The 15805-nt window shown below is 40.3% G+C and overlaps 1 long non-coding RNA gene across 7 annotated transcripts in view; it reads left to right on the forward strand.

The window, feature by feature from the left end:
• Positions 1–2068: 2068 nt before the first annotated feature.
• The window catches only part of LOC138742888 (uncharacterized), a 30363-nt gene continuing 16626 nt past the window's right edge, over positions 2069–15805 (forward strand). For 2 of the 7 annotated variants that reach the window (XR_011344494.1, XR_011344491.1), the window contains exons 1-3: positions 2069–2191; positions 2410–2587; positions 13377–13489. This is a non-coding gene — a long non-coding RNA (uncharacterized lncRNA). The remainder of the gene's footprint in view (positions 2192–2409; positions 2588–13376; positions 13490–15805) is intronic. The other 5 variants (XR_011344495.1, XR_011344493.1, XR_011344492.1 and 2 more) reach the window with 5 other exon arrangements.

Raw genomic sequence — 15805 nt, forward strand, 5'->3', positions numbered from 1 at the left:
CGATGGTAGAAGTTAACCATCCCAATGAACTCCTGCAGACCTTTGACAGTAGTTGTTTTGGTGAACTTACGAATGGCCTCAGCCATTGACGAAAGAGGGACCGCTCCATGCTGATTAATGCAGTACCCAAGGAAATTGATAGCCATCAGGTTGAACTGACATTTCGCTGGGTTGATGGCTAGGCTGTAGTCACTCAGTTGCTGGCAGAGCAGCTGCAGGTGTGTTAGGTGCTCCTGTCATAAATGACTAGTGTTGAGGATGTCACCTAGGTAGATAAAAATGAAATTCAGGCCGCGCCCCACTGAATCCACGAGTCCCTGGAAAATCTGCGCTGTGCTTTTGAGGCTGAATGGCATGCGGAGGAACTCAAAAAGGCTAAACAGAGTGATGAGGGCTGTCTTGGGGACATCGCTTGGGTGCATGGGGATCTGGTGCTACCCTCAAGCCAGGTCAATTTTTTAGAAGATCCTCGCTCCTTGTAGATTGGCTGTGAAGTCCTGAATGTGGGGAACCGGTACCTGTCGGATTTTGTGGCATATTTGAGCCAGTCCCCACAAGGTCTCCATCCCTCAGAGGACTTTGGAACCATGTGCAGAGAAGACCATGGACTGTCCGAGTGAATTTTTCTCAGTGAGCCGCAGCTTGTTGGGAGGAAGCCTATGTGCCCAGGTGTGTAGCAGTGATCCCTACATGGGGATGTGGTGCTGGATGCCATGTTTTGGTGGAGAACTGTAATGTTATAATGGCCGGGAATCCTGCCAGGATTCTGGCAAACCTGTTTCCTGATAAGGTTACTGAGTTAAGGTGGGGGGCCAGGAACTTGGCTTCTTGAAGGGTGAAGGTCTGGAAGGACCTGGAACTGACTAGACAGCACCATTTCAAGTCCACCAGGTGGCAGAGGGCTCGAAGGAATTCTGCACCCTGTAGGGGCTGAGACACGTCAGCCAATGTGAATGTCCAGGTAAAATGGCAGGAGCTGAACTCAAGCGGGATGGTCCACACCCAGTACGTGCGTATGCTGCTTTTGTGAGGAACGGTCCCAACTTCCTGACCTGGGTGTCTCAGTTTGAGGGGGGCAAGATGCTGACCTCCTCCCCTGTGTCCATGAGGAAATGCTGCCCTATGTGCCGGTCCCAAAAATAAGAGAGGCTGTCTCAGGGCCAACTGTTGTTGCCATCAGGGATGGCCAGTCCCGGTGTTTCCTGAATAGGAACAAGGTGGATTGCAGCGGCGGGCTCCAGAACCTCATTTCTGATGGTAGAATCACCACTGCTCTGTATTTAAGTCTCCATCTGCTGTGGTTGTTGCTGGCCTCCTTGGTGGAGTGGGAGAGAGATGAATCGCTGGACATGATGCAGCAACTAGGTCAATGGACGCCCTTCCATATTGCTTGATACACCACAGGACAACTGCACAAGATGCTAACCTGAATGGGTCGCTGAAGTTGTCTTCTGTGATGACTTCTGGCATCTGTTTGAGAAATATCTGCTTGAACAGTAAGCAGGGCCTGTGGCTGTTCATTAATGCCAGCAAATTGTTCATAAGGGCAGATGGCATGCGGTACCCAGGCTGTCCATGTGGAGCACATGCTTGTTTGCAGCGGGGAAGGCCGAAGGTGCAGGTAAGGAGCACCTTAATTGCCACATACCTGTCGGTGGCTGGCAACTGACATAAGAAGTCGGTGATTCATCCGGCAGTCTCCTGGTCTAGCGAACTGAACACGTAGTAATATCTTGTGGAGTCTGCAGTGATCTGCCTGACTTGAAACTGACCCTCAGCCTGTTCGAACCAGTGAGGTCCAAAAGGTCAGCAGCATCTGCGAGAGTGCATTCTGTGTGCTCATGTCATTCATCATAGAGTCCAAGTGCCATTTTAGACCGTCAGGGTCACCACTTTGGTCAGTGTGCTGTGCAGCAAACAAAGGAAAAAAACCACACAGAAGCTGTGAGTGAGTTGAACCAACCAACTGACTTCAACGGAACTCTCCAAGAGCTTATCAGCACCACTCCCATCAGGACCATTGTGATGTCAGTCCAGTGTGAGTCTGCACTTCTGTGTTCTTGTTTAGTTGTGGATCAGTGCAGCTCACTACACTATCTTGGTTGACATGGACAAGTTGGGTACAAGGGCCTATTTCTATGCTGTCAAATTCCATGACTCTAAGACATCATGACTAGAATTAACGTGATTGGTAAAAGTGATATTTTTTTAAATGTTATGAATGATTAACATCTGTAATGAAATCAAATATAGGTAGAGACAGACTCAATAAAAAACATTCAAAAGGGAGCTGGGTAATTATCTGAGAGATAATAATTTGGAGGGCTATGAGGATGGGATGAGGGAGTGGGACAGATTGTATTGAGAGGGAGTTATGGACGATAAATGGCCTTCTTCCTTTTTTTGTAGTTACTCCTATCCATTTCTAACCTGACACAGACTCACAGAGTAGTTTCCCCATCTGGAAAGCTGGATCATCTCGTAGAAGGTATGAATGGATCTCAGATATTTTGATCTATTTTGTCTATGGAGCAAAGAACCAACCGTTAACAACATGAAAGCATGCACCTCAGTTCCATTCCAATCTGTGAGTATTCCTTGTTCTGCCTTCTATTCTGATGGCTGAATCTGCCATCACAATATTGCAATTGGAAGGGTTTGTCCATCTAGCACCTCCAAAACGTGGAATACATTCAGAAAAAGCATCCAACTTTTAATGAAGGGTTTCAAGCCGCCTGCCTATGCCCATGTCTCTGTTCAAACCACAGGGGTCAGACCTCTAAGGCATTCAAGAAAGAGGGAAGTAAAGATTGGCAAGTACATGTGTGCTTTATGTAATGTTGGACAGCTTGCCTTTTATTAATTTGACATATGTGAACATTATGTGTGGGCACCACTCTCTGGATTTGCTCATATACTTGGAGCTTTGGAAGTGTTTTTTTTCTTTTTAGTTTCTGCTGAATGCTGAGCAATGAGAAAGTGTGCCAAGTACACATGACTGTTTGTTAGAAAGGTTTGCACTAGAACAAGAAGAGTGGGGGCAGGTAGGAAATATATTCTAAATTAATTTCTGGGATGTGGACACTGGCTGACACCCATCCCTCTTTGTCCTTAATAAGGTGGTAGAGAGCTGCCTACTTGAACCGTTACACCATTTCTTACCATGAAGTTACTCTTTTAGTACCATAGGAAGTGGGTTTCAGGAATTTCATTGAACAATGTCCAAGTCAGGGTGGTGTGTGATTTGCTGGGGAAATTCTAGATTGTGCTATTTCCTTGTGCCTGCTTCCTTTGTCTTTCTTGGCAGAAGAGACTGTGCATTTTGGAGCAGCCTAGGCAAGTAACTGCAGTGCATTTTGTAGATCACACATGTTGCATTCGTGGTGGTGACAGGTAGTAGATGTTTAAGTTGGGTAGCCAATCAATAAGGCTGCTTTGCCCTGGTGGGAGTAAACTTTGTGAGTGTTGTCAGATCTGCACTCAACCAGACAAGTAAATAGCCAAGGGGTGGGCCATTTGCTGTGGAATATCCACCCTGTTCTTTTTGAGGATGGTTCAGTATGTTTCTGGTCAATTGTGAACAACACCCCCCCCCCCCCCCCGGCCCATCCCAACCTGGCTCCCATCTACCTCAATAGTGGTGGTGGTGGGGTGGGGGCAGTAATAACGCCTTTCAATGTCTCAACTCCCTCAATGACATGCTCATTGCTGGCACACCATCCCATATCTAAATGCTCTTTAACCTTTTTGCTGCACAAAACTGTAGACTACTTCATTTTCTGAAGATTTGCAAAGAGAATCAAAAGTTGTGTAATCATCAGAGCATCCCTAAATCTGACCTCAAAACCGAGGGTCATTGAGGAAATGGATTTCACCTCCAAATGTCCTGTGGAACATCTACTATGAGGTCCCGTGGCTTAGATGAATGCCCTAAATACCCACAAATATCTTCCTTTGTCCAAGTTACAATGACTATGTCCAACTGACTTGAGTTTTTATCACAGCTCTTATCTTCCTGTACACTTTATCAGGGTTTTAATTGTCCTTCATAATGTCCCGAAGTATTGCAATACTGGGCTTCCCGTCACCTAAATGGTCGAGAGTGTCCAAAGTCAGTCCCCTTAGTAAGCATCTGAAAGTTTGGAACTCAAACTTGATAAATAAAAGTTTTCAAAACAACTTTGAACTAACATTCAGTGAAGGGAACAGTGAAGAGTCCTTGAGGCATTGACCACATTTATTGAGAGGTTGTTGACAATGCTCCAAATTTTTACGTGTGCTTGGGGACCCAGCTTGACTTTTGTAAAGTGACGGCAACATCCTTCTGTTTACCGCAGAGCTCGCTGGCCTGTTCCAGGAAGTTCAGCAACCCTCCACAAACTCTGTTAAAAATAGAAACTTCGGTTCACATCACTCTTAATGCACCTGCCTGTCCCCAGGGTGTTGCTCCAAACCCAGCAAGACATGCTGAGGTTAAATATGCATGTCATCGGCTTGGAGGTGGCTTCAAGGTATTTAACCTTGGTCTGGCTCCCAAACCACTGGCTCACAGAAATTAAAATCCAGGCCATAAAGTTGACAAGGCATTCCAGAAGGTCTTTGCTTTTCTGTAATCAACATTGGTGTTAGTTGATTTGCTTTCCTGTTACTTCTGTTGCTGTAATCTAATACAGTGCTCTTAGAAGGTAACATTGTCTTCCAAAACTCAGGAAGGGGTCCTCAAGATTTTGCAAATATTTGAAAAACATAATGGAAGGGTTAATAAGCACAGAATTTTCGATAGAGATTAAAATCAGCTACTTTAGTGTCATAAATTTATTTATAAATTTAGAATACTCATCCACAAACTACCCAAGGAGGAATGCACATGTTGATTAAGTTTGGGAATTACAAAACTCTATAGTTGGCTGGGATCTTGGATTGTTGATATGTTACACAATTTTCATGGTCTCTCCATGTGTGATAACACCAGCTGAATGGTACTTTTCCACACCACTGTGTACTAATATTTTCATGTCAGCAATGCTTTGCTTCTTTGTTATAGAACAAAGCAAGATTAAGCATTATCAGTTAATTAAACACTAATGCAAAAACAAGTTGCATGCTGTAAACACCTGGATGAGCTTTCAGAGGGACAGCTAATTGCAAAGAGGGAGAAAATATAAAGAATCATACAATTTTACCAGGCTTTGCAATCTCCCTTATTTTTATCTCTATGTTTCTGTTCCCCATTTGCCAGGTCTCGTCGCTTGTAGACATTGTGCAGCCAATTCATTTTTTCTATCCACTTCACATCCGCTCAAACTAGTCCTTTACTTTTGATGGCTGTCATCCTGCTTTCTGTCTTTTCTGTCTGTTGCATGCCAAACGTTTGGACGAGTAGGCCTGATGTCAGTGAATTCACCACTATGTAATAAACTACAGAAGTGATCAGCAGTGAGTGTACCTAAAAGCAATCAGTTGGTAGCCAAGCACTTTGGGGGCACAGCTGATGAAACCTATTTATATGAATGCTTGTCTCCTCATCCCTCCTGTTCAAAGTTACACAGGTATACATGTTGCAAAACAATTGCAGGGTGTTTCCTACATATTACAATTGTAAATCATTTTTCAAACAGTACCAGAAAAAAATACTTTGGCACAGAAACTAAGGAATTTCACCTGTGTCCCTTCTCCATGTAAATAAATTAGTCTAATCACAGCCTTCCTTTTCAAGCTACTAATTTCTTTTCAGAAGAGCTTCTTGGATCTGACTCAACAATGGGTTGTGGCATTTTTAAAAATGGTTCAATTTTCCAAGAACTCTCTATTTTTATTAGCCTCCTTCAAACCACTTTCATGCACTTTAAAAAAAAAATGATGACCTTAACAAAATGGTCCTGCAGTGATAGTTTTGTCATACTTCGAATTTATGCCACATTCAAACAGCTGGTACAGAAGGGCTATTATTTCCATGATTGTGTGACCTTCTTTAATGCATTATTTGGTGATTGAAAGATGAAGAAGCATTTGGTTGGTTGCATTGAAAAGAGTATGCACATTTCCCCCTAAATACAAGATGGAACTTTTCTTTTGCATGCTTGTATGGCCAATTGAACTGTGTGGTACTGAATGGATTATTTAGGGAGATGAAAGCAGTTGAGATGTTAATCTTTGTATAATGCTGCAATGCCAGGTTGCATTGTGTTAAAATTCATCAAATACTATGTGTTCATCTTCCAAGGAGAACATGGCAACAAGTAATGAAGGATATCTTTAAATGACTTTCTTCCTTGCTGATGGTACCACAGTAGTGGGTTGTATAAAAGGGGCGATGAGTCAGCATGCAGGAGAGAGATTGAAAACCTAGCTGAATGGTGAACTAACACAGCCTTGCACTCAATGTCACCAAAGCCAGAGCTGATTGTGGACTTCAGGACGGGAAATCCAGAGGTGTGTGATCCAATGATCATTGGGGAATCGGAGGTGGAGAGGGTGAATACATTTAAATTCCTGGGAATCACCACTTTGGAGGACCTTTCCTGGACCCAACATACTAATGTCGTCAACAAGAAATCACATCAGTGTAGAGATTTGGTATGACTTTGAAAACCTTGGAAAACTTCGACAGATGTGTAGCAGAAAATTCATTGCTTGACTGCATCACAGTCTGGTGGGGGGGTGCACTAATATCTTTGCCCAGAAAGCTCTGCAAAAGGTAGTGGATGCAGCCTAGTACATCACAGGCAAAACTTTCACCATGATTGAGGATATCTAGATGGAATGCTGCTGTCAGAGAGCAACAACAATCATCAAGGATCCACACCACCCAGGACATGCTCTGTTCTTGCCTCTAGCATCAAGAAGGAGCTATAGATGCCACAAGACTCATACCACCAGGTTCATGAATAGTTGCTTCCCCTCCATCATCAGTCTCCTCAACAACAAACTCAATCTGGACGAATACTTTGCACATTATTTTAATATTGAATATTTATTTTCTATATTGCACAAATTGTTTGGACTGCCTTCTTGTTTTCATTTTCCTCATTTCTATATGTTTCTTTTGTTGAGTACAGCTTTTTTTTGAAAAACGGAGAAGTCGAAATTCTGCCTGGTCTGCAGGAAAAAGAATCTCAGGGTTGTATATGATTTGTATGTGATGTCATGCATGTACTAGGACAATAAATCTGAACTTTGAACTTTTTTTTTCAAAGATTCATTCTTGCCAGGGCACCTGTGACAATCACTCCAATAATTGCCAGCAATCTTTACCCCTGAGCAGATTATCAGTGGATCCGCTCTTGCCCCTCTTTGTCTGCTATTGATAATGCCACCAATGTGCCGGCTTATTTTTGCAAGAGAGGGAAATGCATCAGTGAAGCTGATTTGGTGGTATGCTCGCCATGGATGAGTGGTTGGTTGTGTGTGGAACCTTTGTGAAATGTGTATGAAATACATAGCAGTAGTGGATGTGTGCAGATCATTTTGAGTAGGAGATCTGACTGAGTGATATTGGTGACAGGTGAATGCTTGGATGAATTGCATGGACAGTATGTGAGACTGGTGATTCCTTTGTTGGAGGTGGGGATTGATCAATGTCTTCGGTGATCATTCTGGTCATTGAACATCCTGGGGATGATGTGTCTATTGCTTGATAATGGGTCCATTTGATTCCTGGGCTTCAATGGGCAAGACCCAACTCTTTGGATAAAAAAAATCCAAACAAACAAATAGTTCCAATATCAGCTCTGAAACTAATCCCTCACACAAAAGCCCATAACTACATGATTGGAGATTGTATGGAAAATCTCCTAGTAACAAATAGTTGAAAGTGATTAAAGGTAAAAGAAAACTCTGACCTATTTTCTGTAATCGCTGGGATATCAGCATTCTCCTTAGACCGTGACACTAAGTCTCATTTTGAAACTGATTATGAGGGCTATACAAATTGGACATATTGGATTTTCAGAATACCATCAAGCATTTGTAGGAATGTGACATGATATCTGATGCAACAGCATCCAAATTTTGAAGGTTTGCAATGCTTTTGACTAGTGTAGTCCATCTGGAACAAATGAATCCTACATGTATGGTAAGGCCACTAGTGTCCCACAGCACCTTTCCAGTTCGTCACACCCTCACTATTCCTGTCTGCCCACCAATATAATGCACACATTGTGCTTTTGGTTGTATAGCATGTGATCAAATATATTGGTTATTTAAACATGACCACCTACATGGCTACCTATATTTCTCTACGGAGGATTGTAGAAATGTTGATGTTACAAGTTTAAGTTTATTTATCGTCCAATTGTATATGTAGAGCCTGATGAAACAGCGTTTGGTGCAACCAACTGCAAACACACATTCAGACATACACACAAATGATAATTATGCATGGTACATAAATACAAATATTAAAATAAATGAATATTGTTGGTAAATAAATAGTTTAATCACGCAGTATTTGTATGAGAAGTTCATCAGTCATTCACCAGTCTCACTGCCTGGGGAAGAAGCTGTTTCTCAGCCAGGTGATGCTGAATCTGATACTCCTGTAGCTCTTTCCTGACAGGAGTTGCTGGAAGATGCTGCATGCAGAGTGGTAGGAGTAGACAATGATCCAAGTAATTCTCATTGATGGGGAAAAGTGATACCTCAGCGATTCTCTCTGGTCCTGCGGATTGATCTCCGATCTGATGCTCTACAGTAGGTGTGGCCAAAATGCAGCTTGTGAGTCACATGTGGTTCTTTGACATATAATGTGTGGCTTGTAGAAATATGTTGGCTGAGACAAGAATGGTATGAGCTAGTGCTCACTATGGTACTTTTAGTGGCCGTGGCGTGATTGTGGCATGTGTGGCTGTGTTGCGGGCAGTGAAATTAGTGTGATCCAGGTTGCCTGCCCTCCTGAGTTCCTAACGCCCCAACTTCAGACTCTTGCCTAGGCCCCAGCTGCCTATTCACCAGAGCTCCCAACTCACTGACTGCGGACTCTCTCCTAGGCCCCAGCTGCCCGCCCATCTGAGCTCCCAACATCCCGATTGATGCAGGTACTTACTGCAGTCAAAATGAGTATGAGTGTAATAGTTGACCCACTAAATGATAAATATTATGTACATGCATTCCTTGATAAGTATATAAATTTTTTTGTAACATAATATGCACGTAAAACATGAATGTAATATTTTTTCGTGTCTTGTGGCTCTCAAGCAGCTAACTTTTATCGTATGTGGGTCTTATGTTGACAACCCCTGCCCTACTGCAACCATGCTACACTGTGATGCAGCCAGCCAGGACACCCTTGATAGTGCTCTTGTAGAAAGTTGACAGGTTTGTGGCCGGTAGCCAATTTTTGAGGAAGTGCAGTTGCTGTCGTGCCTTCCTGACAAGTGAGGATCTGTTTTGTGTCCAGGATAGGTCACTTCTAAAGTGGACATTGAGGAACTTGCTGCTCACTACTCTTTCCACTACCAAGGTATTAATGTGTAGTGGAGGGCAGTCGACCCTGGTCCTCCTGAAATCCACAATCATCTTCTTCATCTTGTCCAGGTTGTTAATCTTGCAGCATTTCATGAGATTTTCCACCTCTTCTCTGTAGTGCTACTCACCATTGTTGCTGGATTTGGTGTTGCAGTCGTGGGTCAGTGGTGTGAACAAGAGAGAGCTGAGCTCACACCCCTCAGGTGTGCCAGTGCTCAGCGTGACGGTGCTCAACTTTCTACTGCAAACCAGGAAAGACAATGGTCTTTCCGTTAGGAAATTCAGACTACAATTGGAGAGAGGGGTGTTGAATCCAACAAGGACAGCCTCTGGGGTATGATTGTATTAAGTGGCGAGCTGAAGACAATGAACAGCAGCCTAGTATATGAGGCATCGTTCTCCAGGTGGGTCAGGATGAAGTGGAAGGACAAGGCTATAGCATTATCAATGGAACAATTCTGTCTGTAGTTGAATTGAAATGGGTTCAATGTCTCTGGGAGGTGCACCATCACCATCACCAGACACTTGAAAATTTTCATAATGGTGTAAGTCAGTACCACTGGGCAGATTACTGCATGATAATTATATATATTTACCATTAAATCACAAAATATTATCAATGATATGTTGCCTAATTTTGTATTAGATCCAAAAGGAACTTGCAAAGAATATAACTAATTACATTCCTGACTTTATGAATAACCCAATTTCATAATCACACGTTCAGTGGAAAACTGAGTAGAGAAATTCAGCCTAAGCTAAAACAAAAAGTCCATATGGATTTCGTTAATCGTGATTGTTGATTAATTTCTTCTGGCACCACAGAGCACATGCTAATAATATTGGTTATCTGACAACTATGCTTCAATAATGATTCATGTCAGTTGTTTTGCACAAAATGAACAGCACTAAATAAAGTCTCACAAATGTAGGATTTTTAATTGTCACCGTTTTGGTTAGATTTTGATTTAGTTGTTTACTTTTCTCTCTATTTCACAGCGCTGAAGCTTGAGACAAATATTTCTAGGGTTTTTAATTTCACAAGATTTTCATGAAAACAGAAAAGTTATGAAAAGCCCTGAAAAGCAAACCCTGTTCTTTGGTTAACCACACTTTGGCACTCTTCCTAGCTTTCATGAAATGTGCTGGGATTACATTTAATGCAGTTTACACAAGTTTCCTCTATTAGATTCATTTTCTATTCTGTCATCTGCCAAAAATAGCCATCACTTTACCCCCAAACCTTTTATTCATCTGTGATCGATATAAATTTTATTTCTCTTACTAATGAAAATGGAAAGAAAGATCCACTATTTATTTCACTGTCCAGAAACTAAAAAAAAAATTAAATGGTTGGAAGGAACCTTTTAATAATTATTTCATCACAATCAATTTTTTTTTCACTGAGAACATAGAACGTAGAGATCTGCAGCACAGAACACGGTTTTCAGCCTATCGTGTTTTTCCGACCTAACTACAACCTTCTAGAATTTCCCTGCTGCACAGCCTTCCGTTTTTCTCTGTTCCATGTACCTATTTCATATTTTAAAAGTTACTCTTGCACCTGCCTCTACCACCATTGCCAGCAGTGAAAAATTTACAATTTACATCCCCACTGTACTTACTCCCATGTACCTTAAAACCATGCTCCTTCATGTTAGTCATTTCAGCCCTGGGTAGAAGCCTCTGGTCATCCACATGGATCAATACTTCTCATCATTTTACACTCCTCTATCAAGTCACCTCTCATCCTCCGTCTCTCCAAGCTCACTCCACCTATCCTCATAAGGCATGCTTTCCAATCCTTGTAAATCTCCTCTGCACCCTTTCTATAGCATCCACATCTTTCCTGAAGTGAGCTTACCAGAAAAAAACACAATATTCCAAGTGGGATCTAACCAAGGTCTTATATTGCTCTAACATTACCTCAGGGCTCTTGAACTTGGTCCCATGGTTAATGAAGGCCAATGAACCATACGCCTTCTTAACAACATTATCAACTTGTGCAGTAGCTTTGAATGTTTTATGGACACAGATCCCAAGATCGCTCAGTTCTTCCAGACTGCTCAGTGTCCTGCCATTAACATTGTATCTTGCCTTTAAATTTGAGCTACTTGTTGCACTTCATTTTTGCAACAGTATAAAATGCATTTATCATTTGTTTTTAACTGTTCTCATCTATCCCTTCTTTGAGTAGATTGAAGGATTTGGTGAGGGGAAGTGAAGTGTAGGAATGGCTGCTAGTGACCTTTTATGTCAAGGGTTTCAACATTGAGTCAATGCAAATGATTTGGGCATCAGCTAGTGATGAATCTTGCCCCATTGGGCATACAATCAATGATTTGATGATGCTCTGCACAATAACTCTTTAGCATGCCTCTGGGTAAGAATGAACTTCGAGGCTTATGCCTCTTTGTGACCAGGACATAATAAAGTGAAGGTGTCAATCATATATTAATTAAGTGTAATAAATTTTATCATATAGTAAACATGGAAGCTCAGACACAGCAAGTTCTGACAATAGCAGAGAATTTCCAGAACATCAGATTTTTAACAATGGTCGACGGATAATAGACGGGTAAAGAAAACCTCCCTGGCTCTAATTTAAATCATAACATGTGATATATTATGCTTATTTTGAGAGAGCAGATAGTGATCTGACTTAAAGACTCGTCCAAATAATGATACCACTAATAGTGGAGAAACTGCATTAAAAATAGTTAATGGTTTAAAAGAAGCCATAACATTTAAGGCAGGAACAGTGATGTGATAATGAATAACATTTTTACAAATTTACTCCCACTTCAATTTCTATTGATAATGTAATGTCACATAGTATGTCTTTTTGCTTTAAGTATTATCTTAGGGAAATGTATTTATTAGTAAAATCCAGTTAAAGTATAACCAAGAAAGTTCTAAAAAAGATTTGCCTTGTCTTTGACCTTTACCCTAGTGAATGCTTAAGTGGATTTGAATTTGGCTAGGCATGTTACATACATGAGAGAAACATAAGTAAAACATGCAGAAGTCAATCTAAGAAAAGTACATGGTCAAATAATGCTGAAGGAGAAACGCTCTGCTCATGTAGTGGACAAGTGCTATGGGTTACAATTCTTGCCACCAGCCATAAACATATAGTGCCTCCTTATGCTGAGAACTCTCATCTCTTATCAAGCTGCTACCATTACATTTTCTGATAATATGATAGCCTGATTATTTACTGCAAAGTTAGAAAGGAGTGGAGGAATGCAAACTTGATGGGGGAGAGACCCAAAATGCATTAGTCCTACCAATCTTTACCACGGGACTTCTGGGCAAATCGAGGACTACTGGTCACTTACATGAGGGCCAGAATACTGCAGGCAATCCTTCAAAATTGGGCATGGTCGGGTGATGTTGGAGCCGAGGATGTCCAGGTTTGGATAAGGGGCAGATTTTACAGTTCAGCTTAAGGTTGAAGGGAAGAAATTGGGGATGCAAGAATGGAACTGATGGCAAGTGAGTGTCGGAAGAGGCTGCATTTGACAGAGAGTGAGCTGGAAATTTCCTGCAGCTAATGAATGGAGCACTTCCATTCCTCCAGCTTTCAGGTTTGTTTGAGAAACCTAGTGATTAAATTTAAATCACATTCTCAACTGCAAAATTGGGTCATCTAATTTAAGTAAGCTAACAAAATGATCCTCTATCTCAAAAAGGAGACCCAAGTACTGTACACTACCTGCTCCTATAAAAATGGCAGCAAGTGTAGCTGCTGCTAGTTAGAGGTCAACTTCCCTGATTTCATTTTATTTTTAACTGATACTCTCCAGATTATAACATAGTTGGGAGATTTGGAGAGCATGTATATGGAAATAATATTAAGGCCACTTTGATTCTGTTTTTATGTTGATTACATTTTTTGCTGATTAAAGGTTACATTTTTGTTGCTGATTGTAATATCAGATAGTTCTACCAACTGGACTATGACCCAAACGCATTCAGGATGGTGATTACTGTCAACAGAAGATACAACAACTGGACCAAGGTACAAATTTAGGAACAAATAGGACCTTTAGATACTTTTAAGTAATAATTTTAGAAAATATTAGGGATATTTTCATGAGCTACTCAAGGAAAATGTGGATCAGATGACTGCAGCTGATGCACGGAGCTCTCAGTTAGATTTCATGCAAAGTATTAGAAAGGAATTCTACCCCTCAATAAAATCTGATACTCTGATCTCTCTTACACTTCTACACGTGTGATTTTTGCCATCTGTGGACCAGAAGTCTCTTAATCTGTTCAGATTGTTGCTAACTTGCCAATAACTGGGAGAATTTTAATTTTAGGGAAATGTTAAAGTATGGGATATTTTTTGCTATGACAATCAGTAAATCACAGGGAAGCTATGTTATTTTGAACAACAAAAAGTACCATTCTTCTTTTGTTCCCAAACCTTTCTTGCAGAAGATTTAATGCATTTCAAATGATAGCAATTATGTCAAAGAGCTGACCTGTATAAAAACAAAGCTAGGCACCCTACTCCTTTACAAACCAATTGTAGCAAAGTCACTAATGCTACAGAGTAGGTTAAATTTATAGTTTTCCTTTTCATTCATCAGTTTGTGATCGATCGTCACGATAGTTGAACATAAGCTCATATGCTCTGTTTGAATAATCAGCTTGTGAACTTGTGGAGCCACCTGTTACTAAATGGGAAGGTGGAGGTCAACCTAAACTACAGATAACTTTTAGAAATGATAAACTGGAAAGTTGGAGGTCAAGCTGATCAAGACATAACTTTGCAATGTTAATGATCGTTCAATAAATCAGTATGAAAACATAGCTGTTAATGTTCCATAAAGCTAAAATCCTAGATTAATGTTGATTTAATATTAATGTTAATTATATTTCTAGGGTAGAATCCTCTAATGTTCACCTTTTAGAAAATATTTGCATGAATCTTTTTCTGATATTTAAAGTTCCAACATTTCTGATGATCTGTTGGAACATATTTGCTGAGTTTAACCTACTGTACAGATGCTGCATTTTTGGATGTACACATTTGAGTGAAAAGATTGTTTTTTTCCAATAATTTGATGCCATATTGTGCTCTCATTTCTGCACAATATAAACAATATATCCCATTTCCAGTGTGCTTTTTAGCATTAGAAGCATAAAACTTAAAAATAGCACACCTTCAAACTTGCTTCAATAGACTGGGAAATATTCTGATTATTATTATTGGTTTTGGACTTCCTTTATTATTAATGGAAATACTTCAGAATTTATTTTGGAAATAGAGCTCAAGTTTCATGCTTGAAACCTGCAGATGGAAAGCCTTTTTAAAGGACTTACAAACTGGACGAAGGTAAAGAAAGTCTGAGGAGTAGCACCAACAATATGTGTAATTCCCTGGTATTTTGATCCTGAAAACAAATGGACATAATTGTCTTTAATGTGCATTTTAAAGGTTTTCATTAGTTTGGATCTAATACTGTTTTTTTTTATTTCAGTGTCGTTTTGCACATAACTCAAATGTCTCGTAGAGAAATTTAGTTTGAAATGCTTCTATGATATCCTTTGCTATTCGGGAGAAAGTTGTCATAACTTAAAGAGATGCAACTTTGAGAATAATCCAAGATGATGCAAGCTAAATTGTGGATCATGTGATTTTTTTTTCTTTTCTTTTAACTTTACTATTTCCTGAGTGAAACAGTGACAGATTAATTTTCATGGTTCTATTAATATAATAATTGTATTTAGCTATTTTCACACCGTTTGCAGTCATTTCGATCATGATTTAGAAAATAGGGATTTACTTCAGTGGAGCAACATCAGAAGTCCAAGATTTAAACTTCTCTTGCTCATAATGTGATTACAACATGGTGATAATGCCATTCTGCCAAACATTTCAATGCTTGTTGGGGCAGGTCTTTCCTTTTCCTAACCTGACAGCATCTGCTTGAGGTTGCAGTGGCCACACCTTATGGCACAACCAGTGCACAATGTTATAGCACTGGATCTGCTAGAAACTGTTACAAGACTTACCTGTCACACTAAATACTGTTCCTTCATCCCTTCCCAACCATGCACAAAGTGCTGGAAGTAATAAGGCACAAAGTGTTCAACTGGAATTTTCCTTTAAACTTTAAGAAGAGAAAACAACTAATGTCATTTAATTTTTTTTAAAAAAGGATTTGCAAATGAGTATTTTGAAGATTTTATTTTTCACTTGTAGGAAAATAATTTGCAAGGTTCAAGGAATGCTCTATTACATGATGGTCTAAATGGCTTTTAACTGTATTTTTTGTGATTCTTTGATTACTGCTTGTACAAGGTTTATACCTTTAATCTTTAA

Source organism: Narcine bancroftii, chromosome 9 (genome assembly GCF_036971445.1).
Source record: "Narcine bancroftii isolate sNarBan1 chromosome 9, sNarBan1.hap1, whole genome shotgun sequence".
Lineage (NCBI taxonomy): Eukaryota > Metazoa > Chordata > Chondrichthyes > Torpediniformes > Narcinidae > Narcine > Narcine bancroftii.